The following is a 17,012-nucleotide window of genomic DNA, read 5'->3' as shown; positions in this document are numbered from 1 at the left end:
GTTGAAGACACTGCTGGAGTATTCACATGTATGGTAGTTGAGCAGACTGGACACCATAAGTATCACAAGAAAGTAATTTAATCATTCACGTGGCTTTCCTCCAAAAGAACACAGTTAGGCTTCATCAGACTTCCATATCATGGGGTATGACCTCTAAGTTGAGGTATAGCTTCCTTTTCCATCAATGTCAAGAGATTCTGCTGCATCCAGTAGATCTCATCATTGGAGAAACTCAGTCTCCAGCTGACATGCACCTACTAATGATCAATGGGACAATCACTGACACTATCATTAGTGGGACATTATGCATGACACATTTAAAATTTAATACAATTTAATCATTACTACAATACATCTCTCAGGCAACAAGAGGACAAGTTGAAGGATAAAGTCAAATAAACAACAAATCACATCTATTGGAAACAAGTACTGCACTTACCTGCATGTTGAAAAATCACAAAGTCAAAACATGACACCTTTTATAGGTTCATATGTAGGTACTAGGCTACTGGCCCTAGGGCCCATACAAGTCTAGCCAAAAAATGTACCCTGGCTTTCGCCACCCAAGAAAATTATTTTCCTTTGCCCCTGTCGAGCAGAGACACAGAAGTGATCCCCGGGGTGAATTTCCCATTTCCCATCCAATCATCAAGATTTTTCTTGAAGAGTGCTAATGAGGAGCTCTGTTTGACATAGATAGGTAGTCTGTTCCAGAGTATGGGAAGTCTCTGGGACAGGAATCTATCCCTCCAACATGTTTTGTTTATTGTGGTGACAAGGTTTAGGTCCCTAGAGCGTGTAGCTCAGAGGGATTGGGATTTCTTTAAGTGGAGCATGTCCAACAGCTCTGGGTTTGACATAGCTTTATATGTTAGGCAGAGATCGCCCCTGAGTAGGCGATATGCGATGGAGTAAAGCTGTAGTTTTTTGAGACTGTCTGCATAGGGCATCTGTTTGAGGCCAGTAATCCTCTTTGTGAGGTATTTCTGTGGTCTTTCCAGTTGTTGTAGATGTCCTGTGAGGTACATACCAAAAGGGGCATTGCACTCTATAATGGGTCTAATGAGTGATGAGTAGAGGGGAAAAATGACCTCTTTTTTCTGGATGAGAATCCTTTTGTGATGAGATGAGCTACATAGAAGGATTTCCTGACCACTGTGGCGATGTGATTATCAAAGGAGACACTGCTGTCCACCTGTGTCCCAAGGTCTCTTATCACATTTTCGGCATTAAAGAGACTACCAGCTATGTGGTAGTTCATGGGTACAGAGTTATTACCAAAGGGGATGACAATACACTTTTTGGCATTGAGCTTCAGGCCATGGCTTTGACACCAGGTATCTGTCTCAGTGAGGCCCTTTTGTAGTTTGTCCACATCGTTAGGAGTTTCAATTATGGCTCCTAATTTGCAGTCATCTGCAAACTTTGTTAGCCAAAGACCTTCTGTGTTGGCCTGCACTTCAGAGAAGTAGATACCAAATAGGAGAGGACCCAGGACTGAACCCTGTGGTACTCCACTTGTCACTGGTCTGATGTTGGATTTGGAATCCGCTACTTTCACAGTGTGGGTTCTGTCCGTGAGCCAGTTGGCAACCCATCTTGTGACATAGGGATTTATACCTAGTTTAGTGAGCTTATCTATAATTCCAGAGTGGGGGATGGTGTCAAAAGCCTTGGTGAGATCTAGATAAGCTGTGTGAACCATTTTACCCTCATCCATGGCTTTGGTGACTGCTTCAAAGAAGTCAATCAGGTTTAGGAGACATGATCTGCCTTTTACAAATCCAAACTGGGTAGGGTCCAGAGTATGGAGATTACTAATGTCTTTGTTTATGAGTTCCACAGAGATACATTCCATGGCCTTGCAGACCAGGCTCATCAGGCTAATGGGGCGGTAGTTCCCGGGGTCCGTCGTGGCTCCACCTTTGTTGAGTGGGATAACCGTTGCAGTGCGTCATTCAGTGGGTACAAAGCCTGAGGTTAGGCTATGACTGAACATGGTACTTAGGTAGGGTGCCAGTTCATTCTGTAGTTCATGTAGAACACAGCCTGGGATATTGTCAGGTCCCATGGATGCTGTGTTCTTGGCTTTTCATAAACATAATACATTTCTGACTGCAGTGCCATTGGAATTTACATTAATAACTGAATGCAGCTTCATTAACACATCAGTCAAGTTTTTCAGCATGTATTAATAATACTTTGCATCCATCACCTGCTACTTTCATCCACGACCCCCCCCCCACCATTGTGTAACTAGCACTTGTGCCACTGACTACTAAATACTATAAATGGTAATGGAAATGGCCGGATGAATAATAGTTTGTACATGCTACAATGAGACATGTCTGATGATGACTATGTGCTACACAACATAGCCCGCAGGTAACAATGTGTTCATCAACTATTGTCTTCTGATGATGACTATGTGCTACACAACATAGCCCGCGGGTAACAATGTGTTCATGAACTATTGTCTTCTGATGATGACTATGTGCTACACAACATAGCCCGCAGGTAACAATGTGTTCATGAACTATTTTCTTTCTAACTTTACACAGTTACTGAGTGAGTGTCATGGCACATAGTTGTGGACTAGATGCTTTCTTTCACTTTGTCTGCACTGGCTTTTGCCATGCATAAGCCTGCCTGATGGTTTTCCACACTGCTGCCGTGAGCTGGCCTGCATTGTTATTATCACTGCTGGAATAACAGATAGAGGCAGCTACACTGCTACAGCTGGTGAGTTGCTGTGGCTGTTGTGCACCAAACTGATGCCCGATCATGTTAGGCAGAATACAGCAGGTTGTAAACATCCTGCATGCAGCAGCAGCAGGGTCAGACTGAAGCCCCCATCCATGACTCATCCAAGCAAATGGAATGGGCTTTAAGCAGGCCAAACACTCATGTGATGACTATCTGTGTCTGGAACAGGCCAGTGTTTAATCTCTCCTAAGCAACTCACTGTATTTTATGTATTGGTATCATTAGCCAAGATTTGAGTGGGTAACCTGTGTCACCTGGAAACATAACAGGGAGGGGACACATAAGGAAGGGGTGACTAATCATTATATCTCACTACAAAACTATAGAAATAACTTTGGGTAACAACATTATAATAGTTTGCACTTACCATCTAGGTGACCATAAATGTTTTTTTCGATGCAGGAATTGGCAGTGTAATGAATCTCTGTGCCAAATGTACCATGTGTACAATGAAAGTGGTGAGTCAATATGTCAATATAACCCTGTGCATCAGAAATTACTAAGCAGTTGATAGAATGGTAACTCTTCCTATTATGGGACCTCTCACCCTGTGGTCCAGCTGGTATCTTTTTAGTTACATGTACGCTATCTATTACACAAAGCACCTCAGAAAAATGTACTAATCCTTAAAAGCCATACATGGTAGTACTTTGGTCTTGTGATGACAATGGAAATAGATATGCTCATCTACATGCCAAGAGTATATCATGGAACTACTGTAGTACTCATGAGCCAGAAGCCTGAGAGATCTCCAGTGTTTCTGCAAAGTTCAATTGGGGTAGTCTTCTAGGTCAGCGAATGCTGCTCAGCACACTGGTTCAAGGTATAACAGAATAAAGCAATTCAAAGCATGAAACCGTAGGGCTTGCAGCAAACTAATCATCTCTGCTGAGAGCAAAGTGACTGGAAAAGGGACACATTTGTTTTTCGTAGCACAAATGTGTGTGGCACAGTTGCATACCAAAAATCAACTCTGAATTCCAAAAGATACAAAGAAACCTACATTGAAATAGTTAAGTCGCACCTTTTGCATGCATTTCTCATTTACATCCCATTATCCACTCATTTGTCAATCAACTTCTTAATGCGTTCCCAGCTGCTGTACATCTCTACATCTTATGTCTAAGATGTGGACTTCCCTGTGCTTTTGTGCAACCAGTGAAAATACCCACTATATACTTGTATAATAACTATGAATGCCACCCTTAATGATCCATCACACTCATTCTCATTTTTCTGCACATTTGTACGTCATATTCGAATGCCTTGCACTTTACTGTCTCTATGACACCCGTGCCCTTGCCCAGCAATCAAGGAGTCTCATTCCTCACCACTAACACCAGAGAGGGCATCTCATATATGAGGAAAGGATAACAAATAGACACAGTAAAGTGCAATTTCCCTTAAGAGCACACAGAGATCACAATCAGTCCGGGGCTGGTCACTCCCTTGCTCCCCAGGTCCCTAATAAGACTCCCCACTGGCACAGCTATAGGGTCCAGATCTCAGCCTAGCTGGGCAAGCTAAAATCTCCAGCACCCTCTCTGTCCTACCAGTGCTTCGTGTCCCTGCCCAAGTAGCTGACACACACACACACTTTGAGATAAGAGTTTACATAACCACACATACACTTCTGGGGAAGGCTGGCACAGGTTCTCCAGCTGTGCCCCTTTTAGCCAGACTATACAGTAATAATTACTGCCACCACCCAGCTAATATTTATCAGCTATTCAAAGGCCCTTAAAAGGGTGTCCAATTATTACTGTGCAATATTATTATCCAATTGGTAGATGTGACTAAACAGTCAAAGCTTATTTGGAGTGACCTAGACAGTAAACTCTATAAATATGCAATGCACTCTAGAGCTTAAAATATCTCTACACAAAACCAGCCACAGTTAAAAGGTTTTAAAATATTTAATAATAAATAATTAAAACCTCAAGACAATACTTTCTACTATACAGTGCTAGTCAAAAGTTCAGAGATCACACAGAAATACTTAAAATAAATCAGTAGTACAGTTCTGACATCACAAAAAAACACTTAGTCTAAACTTTCTAATTTCTAGTTATTCCTAAAAGAAAACACACTTCCAAAATAACTTACTTATAGAGCAAGACAGAGTGCTGTGAGTTGGATAGTCAAGTCAAAAATGCTTATTAATCTCTGGTTCTCACTATTTAAATTGCTGTTGCAGTTCTGATAAACATTATATCATCTTTTTACAATTTCATGGTGTTCCCAGGCTGACAAACTGTATTTACATTCTTTTACACTTAGAGCAATAAAGGACATTCCACATGTAAATTCTGGTCATTAACGTCAGCCTTAAAACAATAGGCAGGATGCTTACTCCAGACTCATCGACTCCAAATTCTAATTTCAAAGGAACAGACATAAAGTAATTTTAATTTCAAAGGACCAACAAGAAATGCTTGACTTAGCTTTCTTTACAGCAGAGGGCAATGTTGCCACATTGTTTTAAGCTCAACATTTCACAGTATTTACAAATTATAGAATTATGTACCAAATTCTATTTGACTAGGCTAGCAGCCTTCAACCATCTCTACCAGTCTTCACAGTCTCATATTCCCTATTGTTCTTCCACATGCAGATCACCATAGACACAATTCCATAATATATCCGAGCCAGCTATAGGTCATCCTCCATGTCCCAAAAAGCTCACAATGCATACTTGGACCTGCTGGGGACACTTACCATCTAACATAACACCCTACTCGTGGGAGACTTTAATTATCTCCCTATACACTAGGAATCCTACACGGCCTCAAATCTTCAGGTACAGAGATTCCTGGACTTCATAAATACAAACACTCTTGGTCAAATAGTGAATACACTTACTAGATGCTCCAACATGCTGGACCTCATACTCACGAATATAGGAGAATGATGCCCACTCCCCAATGTCTCATCCTCCCTGGTAAGGTTTGACTATAAAGCTGCCGCCTTTGAAATCAAAATCAATTCCATAATCCCATTAAAACCAGTAACAGTTATGAACTATTCCAAGGCAAATTACCTATTACAAAGTGATGGTTTGTCAAAATTCAGTGCCCCTCCAAACCTCAAGAGCACACCCGCCTGTGCTAAATTACCTTCAGAAACTCTGTACAACTATGTCAATGGCTACATAGAAGCTGCTGTACCTACCAGACATAAGGCCAGAAATAGTCCCAAAAATAAACTGCTCTAGTGGCATCCCATATTAAACAGGATATACAACAAAAGGAAAAAAAAAATATGGCAAAAATCCGGAGGGGTATTTCCAATAAAGATAAAAACTCTCTCAAAATAAACAGACAACTAAGAGGGCTAATTAGGTCAACCAAAGCCAACTTTGAGGTTAAGATATCCTCTCAAGTGAAAGACAAGCATAAGGCCTTCTATAGCTATAAACCTAAACTAAACTTAAAACCAATAAAATGGTGGTGGTTATTAAAATGGAACAAAAGTGCTTAATCTTTGTATGTTATAACAAATAAAGTATTTTTGCCATCTTTCGATTCAGATCTCCATCTGTGAGTAGCACCTTCTATAGCTATGTCAGAAACCTCAAGGACAGTGCACAGCAATGTGCTGAACTGATGATTAATGGTGCCAAATTCACCGAGCCTGGTGATATAGTGAACCTGTTAGCAGAGAAATTTAGTTCCAACTTTACCCTCCTCTCACCACAACCATTCCTCCAGTAATACCCTCAAACATAACCCTCTAACTATTCCAACTATAACTAAGGAGCATGTACTGGCTGCACTCACTGAAGCCAAGAACGTGGCCCCAATGGGTCCCAAAAACAGCTCAGAATGCCTCCTGAATACTCCAAAATATGACTTACCAGGATGTCTAGAGTCATTATTTATCTATAGTCTTAAAACAGGCTTTGTCCCATGTGAATGGAGGATAGAGATGGTCATCCCCCCCATAAGGGAGGTCCTTCAACAGATCCTGGAATCTACAGACCAATTAGTCTGACTAGCCTTATTTCAAAGTCATGGAAAAATTATCAACAAGGACATAGGAGACTCTCAGACACTGGATTCATCCTAGTTTGGCTTTGTCAATAGAAGGTCATGCTTCCTGTATTTGGTGGACTTCTTTGAAAAGGTCACTAAGGCAATGGATGATGGGAAACTGTGCATACTACCTACCTTGATCTGGCTACAGCATTTGATACAATAACCTACTCAGGCATTGTCAGCAAATTTACAGGACTAAGTATATACCCCTATAATATGCTGAGTAGCTAGTTGGCTCACTGATAGGATCCAGGAGGTCAGATTCACTGAGGCCACCTCTACGAAGAGGCTGGCCACCAGTGGAGTCTCCCAGGGCTCTGTGCTAGGTCCACTCCTCTTTGGCATCTACGTCTCAGATGTCAAAGCCAATGTCAAAGTCCTCTGGTTAACCAAGTTTGTACATGATTGCATACTGGGAGCAGTCATTGAATGCTGTCAAGATGAGACCACCATTCAGAAAGGTCTAATGCAGACAAATGACTGATGTCAAAGCCATGGCCTAAAGCTCAATACCAAGAAATGCATCACTGTATCTTTTGGGAAGTCTGCCACTCCAGGTAACTATGTCTTCAATAAAACACCCCTAAATGTTGATTCCTTATTCAGTGATCTGGGAACTCATGGAGATAGTTACGTAGCCTTCAACTAACATGTGTCCAAGGTAGTAAGAAAATCCTTCTATGTTGCTCAACTTAAAAGCAAGGGCATGGCATCTAGGTCCAGACAGATCATCATACCACTGTACTCGGCCCTCATCAGGCCTATGATAGAGTATAATACCCCCTCCGGTATATACCTGACCAGACACTTGTAGCAAATGGAGCATCCACAAAGGATGTTTACAAAAATGGCACAGTGGTACAGCAGTAGCATTGTCGCCTCACAGCAAGAGGTTCTCTGCTTCAATTCTCGACTGGAGTGCTTTCTGTGCGGTGTCTGCATGTCCTCCCTGCGTTCGTGTGGGTTTCCTCTGGGTGCTCCGGTTTACTCCCACATTACAACGACGTGTCAAGAGTGTTTCTCCCCAGGGCTCTGCTGAAAATTGGCTTTGTTCCAAGTTGGACCTTCCCAGTTAACAAATGTCAAATAAAAATATTAATAAAAAAAAAAAATAGAGGAATTAAATACAATGTCTTACATTGATCACCTCCAAGCCCTGTCTCTTTACTTGGTATCATACAGACATCTGAGAGGTGATCTTTGCCTGGCATGCAAGGCATCCCTGGACCCTGTTTTGATGACTGTTTTGCACATCCACAAAACAAACATCAGAACTACTAGATTACAAGACCTACATTTTGCTTGCAACACAAATAGGACACATTGGAGAGACGGATATGTTCTCAGAGAATTCCTGTTTTCTGGAACAGAATCTTCATCCGGCGTTCCTCCTTATCCTTAGTGAAGTGCAGCGTGCACCAACGGAGGGGTAACTGGAAATTCACCCCTGGTCCGGCTCCGATGTCTCTGATGGACAGAGACAGTCAGTTCAATCACCCACTATAGATCAAATACAAATCAAATGTGTGGATCACATTTCGATTGCACAGCTAAGCTTTTAAGGACCCTAGTGGTTGTTAGTCTAGGATATACCCATGAAACCATGAGGCTATACTCTCAAAATGTCTGTACCTCCTTGCAATGCTTACCTAGACACACCTTATGCTATAAAAGTTAATACTTTAAAATTATTCTGCAACATGATGGACATGTACACAAATGTTACCAATGATACAATGCTTGGCCACCTGTAAACTTCCACATGTAGTAATGTAATAGACAAAACTGACAGTTAATTATGTCATTGTAAATTGTACATGTACATATAGTATGCCATTATAAATTCTACATGTATAGATATAGTGTGCCATTGTTAACTGTACATGCATATTTAGTATGTCATTGTAAATTGTACATGTACATAGAGCATACCTTTGTAAATTGCACATACTATAGTATGCCATAGTAAATTTCATTTGTATATGTAGCATTTCACTGTAAACTCTTCATGTATATAGTATGCCATTCTAAATTGTGCATACATACATACACACACACACACACATATATATATATATATATATATATATACATATATATATATATATATATATATATATATATATATATATATATTAAAATATCTACTCTGTAATTAGATTAAGCTTTTCTCCCTGCACCGTCACTGAAAATGGGTCTTTGCCCAGTCATCTATCCCAATCAACAAAAAGAAATAAAATAAATTACTTTATCTCTTTCTAAGTGCCTTCAAAGTGTTTGCTGTATTAATTTAGCAGATGACCTAGGCTGCTCCCTTTGTTATGGTTTCTCTTTTAATGTCATTCGGTATTTTCATCCAGTCATTTACTCTGTAGATGGAATGTAAGACTTTTATTAAGACCATTCAAGTACATCAAAATGTATTTATTCACTTTCTTATTCACTTTAATTTGATCCTCAAAGAGACCCATCATTTTCAGAGATTTTCTCTTTGGAAAATATGCCCAAAGTATAGTTTCCTCTGCACAGCATTTCACAGCTGTTAGAAGGCCTTTTTGACCTCCTTACTTCTCTACATTTTTGAATGTACTTCTGCAATCTTGAGGATTTCTTCCAGATTAAATACAGTATCTTAATGGGTAATGTAATACTGTATGTATTTTACTTATATAATTGTATACCATATGTATGTCATCAAAACATTTTGCACTCTTCTATATGAATCTTCAACTCCTAACCAGTCAAAAACCTTACTCTGATTAACGCCCCTCAAATTGTTAAACAAAAATAAAAATAAAAAATGAAAGACGGGTAGTGTTTAAAACTAACCCATATAAACAATACGCATAGAACACAAACTGAATATTAAAATAAGAAAGCAATTAAACACTATAAGAATATTTTTTTTAAAAAAATGGGTCACAGTGAATCAATTGCAAAACAACATCATCAGCACAATGTATCTACTCCTAAAAACCTAAAGTAGCTAAAACATAACTGAACTATAAAATTACATTCCTTACTGAAATTGCAAGACCAGCATAGAAAAGTATATGTATATCTATATATACCAGCTTTGGGATCACCATACCTCAGATAAAAAGGAATAGTCTGAAAAATGGCTATCTGAGACTTAGCATATGTTGGTACAGATTTCAGCCATTCAGTCTTCACATTTCAGGAGTCAGCAATGTGGGTCCCGAGATTTTAAATGGTTACCATAAAATTAACAAAGACTAACATAATCCTCACTACAATGCTAAAATAATAATAAAAATTTACCTAACATAAATATAAAAATCACCTTAAAATCACTTCAGAGGCAGCACGTTTGGCCACTACATAAAGCCCCATCTATCCCACAGAAATGAATGAGAAAGTGAAATAAACAGAAAGCAAATAAATGGAATATGTGGCTGACTAGTTTGTATGCTACCTGAAATCTACTGCACCATAAGATTAGGAAACTCAGTTCATAACTCGTGGCATTACCATTTGCCAGGGAATTCATTTCTTAATTTGATAGTATCAAATATTTTAGGTATCATACTCCGTTTCCACATTTGTCATTCTTTCTCTGATAAACCTATTCTTGTCAATATGCTTTCACCCCTTCTAGTATGCATACAATGCAAGCCAATTATCTCTGCCCACAAATGGACTATCTCCATCTCTTAACATTAAAATGGCTGTCATAATGGAGCACAAGCATACAGAATGACTTATTAGTATTTAATACTTTTTACTAAACAAAGAGCACACAGACAAATGTATATGTATGTTTTTCCCATCCTCCCCACTATACTGCATGACTTATTTTTTGTATTTTGGCAGCTCACACACCACCATGCCATAAGTCTCGCCTTCCCTATCTCTCTGTTGCTCATATAGCCTTCATCTAACTGTTGAATCCCTACTGCCAGATAAGTTACCGCTGCTCCTTTCTTTACCTTGCCATCTCTTAACATTTGTCTACCTTACCTCCATTCCCCTTTCTCTAAAGATACCCTCTCTCTCATGAAAAAAGGACAAGCGGTGAAACAACAGCTTCAAACTAAATCCACAACACTTCTCCAAAAGTATAAAGAACTCTATAACCTTTCCAAAAAAACAAATTAACAAGGACAAGAAAAATAGTACTATTTATTTTTATTTTATTTATTTATTTATTTATTTACATTTGTTGACTGGGAGAGTCACACTGGATGTAGGTCCATTTTCAGCGGAGTCCCGGGGAGAAAAGCTCCACAGTTAAAATATACAGACAGTAGTTGCATTGGATTTACATAGCAATTAATTTGCTCAACATAGCAATTAGCAATTACATAGTTACAGATGAAGAACATAGTACATTAGATACTAATACTAATATAAATATTTGTTTATTTAATGAGGATGGTTTCATGCTAATAAGATTTTGTAAGATAAAATTGAGAGCTCCCCCCCCCCCACCCCCACCCCCTTCCCCCTTGTTTTTTCCTTTTCCTTTTTATTATACAGATGGAATTTATGGTATTAAATATATGAAATCTGAAAGGAAATCAACAATAATATATTTATTGTATAAAATATTCAATATTTAATTAGTAAAAATGTACATGTACATATGGATACGAAATATGATTAACAACATATATCCATATAGGTTTAATTAATTGTTTCTTTTTGTTCTATTTTGTATACAATGTATATAGCCCTATGATGGCACATATAGAACCATTTAATATCTGTAAAAAAGACATGGATAGAATAAATACCTGAAAATAATCTATCCTTACACAGATTACTATGGCTTTTTCATGTAAAGAAATTTCCAAAAAATCTATAAGAAAATATATGCACTATTAAAGATAGAGCCTATATATATATAAAATTGATATGAACTGTTTTCAATATAGGCTATAAGAGAAATGCTGGTATTGGCTTTTTTAAAAATGTACATTTGTTAATTTTTAACTACTAACTATAATGTAAAGATATATATATAGTTTTTATATTGCAGAGTTGGCATGTTAGATTAATTCATATACAGGTTGCTATATATTAAAATGTTGAATTTATATTTGTCACAAACAGTACATGTTCTGTTTGATAATATATTATGTTACTTGACTTTGAAGGCTTCAAAAGAAATGTAACAAAAAATGTTTTTAGGTTACACCCTGTCTTAATTAATTGAATGAGTGAAGAATTAACATTATTGGTTAATTAGTTCGTAATTGGATTAATGTATTGCAGATATAATGAATGAGTTTTTGGTAATGTTCATTGAATCTGAAGAAGCGTGCCTTTGTGGATGCACGCGAAAGCGCTTATTCTGTTGTTTTAATAAAGAAATATTCTCCTACGTGGTGGTGACTTCCAGTTTATACTACACTATTTATTTTTATTTTATTTATTTATTTATTTATTTACATTTGTTGACTGGGAGAGTCACACTGGATGTAGGTCCATTTTCAGCGGAGTCCCGGGGAGAAAAGCTCCACAGTTAAAATATACAGACAGTAGTTGCATTGGATTTACATAGCAATTAATTTGCTCAACATAGCAATTAGCAATTACATAGTTACAGATGAAGAACATAGTACATCAGTAGACAACTAGAATCTGTAACATCTGTGAAGTACATAACAGACATTAATAATTGTAACTCCACAGATCCTGCCAACTACAGACCCATTTCAATTATCTGCCAACTCTCCAAAATCCTTGAAAAATGTATACATAACCAGCTTCTTAAGTGCCTAATTGATGAAGATCTCGTAACCCCAACACAACAAAACCTAATCACAGCATCCCCAGTGTCCTACTCTCCTTCACACATACTGTTGCAGAAGCCAAGGACAACAACCATCTAGTATCCTGTCTCTTTCTCAACCTTTCCAAAGCTTTTGATACTGTCTCTCATTCTAAGTTTATTGCCTAACTAATTGAGCTCAACCACCCCCCACACACACGATAGACTGATTCTGTAGCTATCTCTCAAACAGACTCCAGTCTGTTAGATGGTACTATGCCTGTTCCCCCTTCCTACCTATCCAAACCGGTGTCCCTCAGGGCTTAATCCTTGGCCCCTTCCTTTTCAACATCTTCACTAATGACCTGCACTTCTCCTGCACATCTTCTTCCTGCATACAATACACCAATGACTCCACTGTCATCTCTATCTCTGATAACATCTCTAACCTTCATTCCATCACTCAACACACTTTCTCATCTGTTGAAAAATGGCTAGCTGACACCAACTTACACTTAACGTCAAAAAGACGAAGCTCCTACTTTTCCTTCCCGAATCCCTCTCTTACCACAAATCCTCTTACCATTCTCTCTCTGTCAAATAAACCCCCATCACAGCTGACCCTCTTGCCAAATTACTTGAAACTATAATTGACGACCAGCTAAAATTCGACATCCATATACAAGTTTGTTTGTTTTTGTCTTTCGGCTTTTCCCGGTTAGGGGTCGCCACAGCAGAACTCCGGTCCGCTAATGATTGGTAGTTGATTTTTACGTACCAGCTTGCCAGGCCTGATGCACAACCTTCAACAAAGATACACCCATTCATGCATGTCTCCACACAGAAAACACTGAGAATTGAACCAGACAGTGTTTTACTGTGAGGCAACAATGCTACCGCAGCACCACCACCGCGTGTATAAAAAAAAACAAAAAAAAAACAACCAAAACCTAGGCCTTCCCTACAGAACCAAAAATATGCATGATGCACGTATGGCTGCTGCATGGCTCGCAAACTGACACATCCAAACAAAGAAAAGCCAGCAGTAAAGGTGGAAACCCACAAGTTAATATATATAATAAAAAATCACATAACAAAGTAGAGGGTGGTAAGCCCCAACTACCTGCCCCAAACCATTTTGACTGTAATAGCCTTCTTCAGTGAGTAAACATGAGCAAGCCAAAAATCCACTCATATATATATGTGTGTATATATATATATATATATATATATATATATATATATATATACATATAGTAGTACAAAATAGCAGTTCATTGGTGCATTCATAATTGGTCATTAAACCCAGGTGGGAACAAAGCTTCCAACTTAATAATCCATTTGCATTCCTCGTTTTCTGAACCCTGTTGCAATGAGTACAATGACCACATGGCATGCAGTCTATCAGTGGGCCACCTGTGAGTGTATGTTGAGTGGGAACCATAGAACTAGGTCCCACCCTCTTATAATCGCTAAAGAGGAAACCCAATGTACGTTCTCTCCAGAATGAAAAAGAGCATCTATCACCCAAAAAAGGGTGTAATCTCTCCTCAGCCATAAGAATGTTCCAATGTCTATTAATTATATTTGTAAACCCCCATGTATTGCGTCCATATGTGGTCAACAGATGAACCAAAGGATTGGAAAAACCTCTTGGTTTGTCCTTATATTGTAAAAGCTTGGTTCTGTCTTGAGTGGAAGCCCAGTGACAAGCTGTGCTAATTATACCAGAATGTAACCTCTCTCACGAAAACGTTGTATCAAATCATCCCTAGTATCTTCAAATGTTTGCTGGCTTGAACAAATCCAGAAATTCAGAAAATGAGGGAATTCAGTAGTCGCAACACATTGGTGGTTTTTAACATTTATTTTTGGGCTAACTGCAGCAGAGAGTAGGGTGTCTATTTGGTCACTTGTTCATGCTCCTCATTCTATGTGGGACAAACTTCTAGACCTTTTCGTCTCAGGATTGGGGAGCATCTTAGTGACATTAGGAATAAACGTCCTACTAATGCTTTGTACAAACATGTGTGCAAACACAACTCTGCATCTTTTTATTTCACTGTTATAGATTGTATTGTCGGTAAATGTAGGGACAAATCAGGATGACACGATATACTTAATTTTAAGGAACGCAAATGGACTATTAAGTTGGGAGCTTTGTTCCCACCTGGACTTAATGATCAATTATGAATGCACCAATGAACTGTTTTATGTACTACTATATATATATATATATATATGAGTGGATTTTTGGTTTGCTCATGTTTACTCACTGAAGAAGGCTATTACAGCTGAAATCGGTTTGGGACAGGTAGTTGGGCTTATCACCCTCTACCTTGTTATGTGATTTATTATTATATATATTAAACTGTGGGTTTCCACCTTTACTGCTGGCTTTTCTTCCCTATAGAAACAAAAAGTTTCTAGCTCCCAGTTCAAGACCATCGCTTGCTCAAGCCTTTCTCCTTCCTTGCCTTCTCTATGCCTCTCCTATGCTTACCCATGTCCAGACATCACTACTATCCAAACTCGAACAATGTTCGATCTGTTAAATCTTTGTTATACTTTTTTTAATGAACCCTAATGTGAAATTTTAGTATAAGCTTCTATTATTCACAATTTATGTTCTGTTTTATGGCCCAAATCTATGTCGAAAAGTCTCTTTGGACCATCCCACCTACATGGAAATCAAATAAATAACCAAATATTTCACACTCAGATATATGTATATATGCATGTGGGTGCATGTGTATATGTATGTACCATATGGTCTTAACAGTACTGGTACCACATGACCAGTAGCTATTTCACACTACTAATCCAACTCAAAGTGCTAAATTTGATTAAATTAACTTATCCTAAAATCCAGGAAGTAAGTAATCACATTAGATCATGTTGATCCTGTAACTGCTTTATCTTCAGTCTAATCAGCAAGTTTGTCTGCCATGAAAATAAAATGCAGCCTTACCTGTGTAGGAGCACATTTCATGGCAGTCTGGACATGAATTTTCAAATAGTACAATAGATAACAAAAGACTAAATTCAATTATCTTTCACTGATACTTTCAGAATGGTCTTGTTTGTATGTCTCTAGGCAAAAAAAATCTCTGAAAGAAACTATAAAGTTTCTTTGTTTTTCAGCTAGTCCAGAAAGACAAAACTCCATGCTGCCCTTAATCCTAGAGAGTTTCCAATTAACTTCTTCCCTAATAAATATCAACCCATGACTTTAACATTATCCTTTTCCATCTGTATGAATGATTATCTCACCATTAAGTGAGTGCCCAAAAGAGAACGTGCAAAAATAACTATTTTTAGATTGAATCAAAGAAGAATGACAAAGGAAAACCCCCTCACACCCCCGGAAAACTATATTATCAGCTCTGAGTTCACACAACAGCAAGATAAAGGCAAACAATCTCACGTGGAAAACAGCTGTCAGACTGAAAAAGTAGTGTTTGAGACTGTTCACTCTTCTTAATATTTGCACTTACAGCCTGCAACCATCTGAGTATGTGTACTGGTCAGTCTTCAGTTTTGTACAAGTGATGTTCGCCACTAAAATAAAAGCAGATAAAGAGATTGTGTAAATGGTTGTTCTACTAAGTGGAGGAAATATTTTATCCAGTACTGTGCTTCCTTGTAATATGTATTCTACTTAAAGATGGCAGATCATAGTTCGCCTCAAGATAGTCTCCAGATAATGATTGTGGCGTCTGGTAATGGAAATCCAGACCATTTAGATTAATAAAGAAATATAAAACGAAAAGAAGCTTTGTATGGTTGGAAATGATCTTTCACTGAAAGAGAAGTATATTGTATCCAGAAATACCTGGCCCTTTTCAAAGTTCCAGAATATTAGTTTGACTGAAATGCATCAGAATACAGATTCACTTTATTAACACAATACAACTTGATTTTAGGGAAGCTTTGAAAATAGCTGTAAGGGATGGAAAAATAATGGCAACTTTCAAGACTCATCCTTTCTTTATAATGTAGTAAATATGTAAGATATTGTAAAGCTCTTCTTAGTTCATGCTTATTTTAATCAAATTCATTCTCATCTTTAAATTCAAGTAAGATTGAAACACCTACCGATGTCCAAATGAAGCTTCCCAATACAGGGCTACAGTTAAATTTGTCATTCCTGAGCTATAATGGGAGTTGGGAGAAGGGGCCATGTTTTTCTTGGCATGGTCAGCAGGTGCCAATCAGTGTTGTCCCCTCTGAAGCATGCAAAATCCTGGAAAAGGCGTAACTTTTCCCCTAAGCCATTACCCCATTCATTTCAATAAGTACATGCGCATTGTTCTCTGCCAGAGCTAATAATCCTGCTGGTAAATGGACTGAAGAAACAGCAAATGTATAAACATTCTATACTTACAAAATATATTTTATAACAGTGTTATTATTTGAGCCATGTTTTGTTAGCTGAAACCATTACACTAGATACGAATGGTGGTCCTAGA

Source organism: Protopterus annectens, chromosome 11.part0 (assembly GCF_019279795.1).
Source record: "Protopterus annectens isolate FY-2018-M chromosome 11.part0, PAN1.0, whole genome shotgun sequence".
Classification (NCBI taxonomy): domain Eukaryota; kingdom Metazoa; phylum Chordata; order Ceratodontiformes; family Protopteridae; genus Protopterus; species Protopterus annectens.
Note: the sequence above shows the minus strand (reverse complement) of the source record.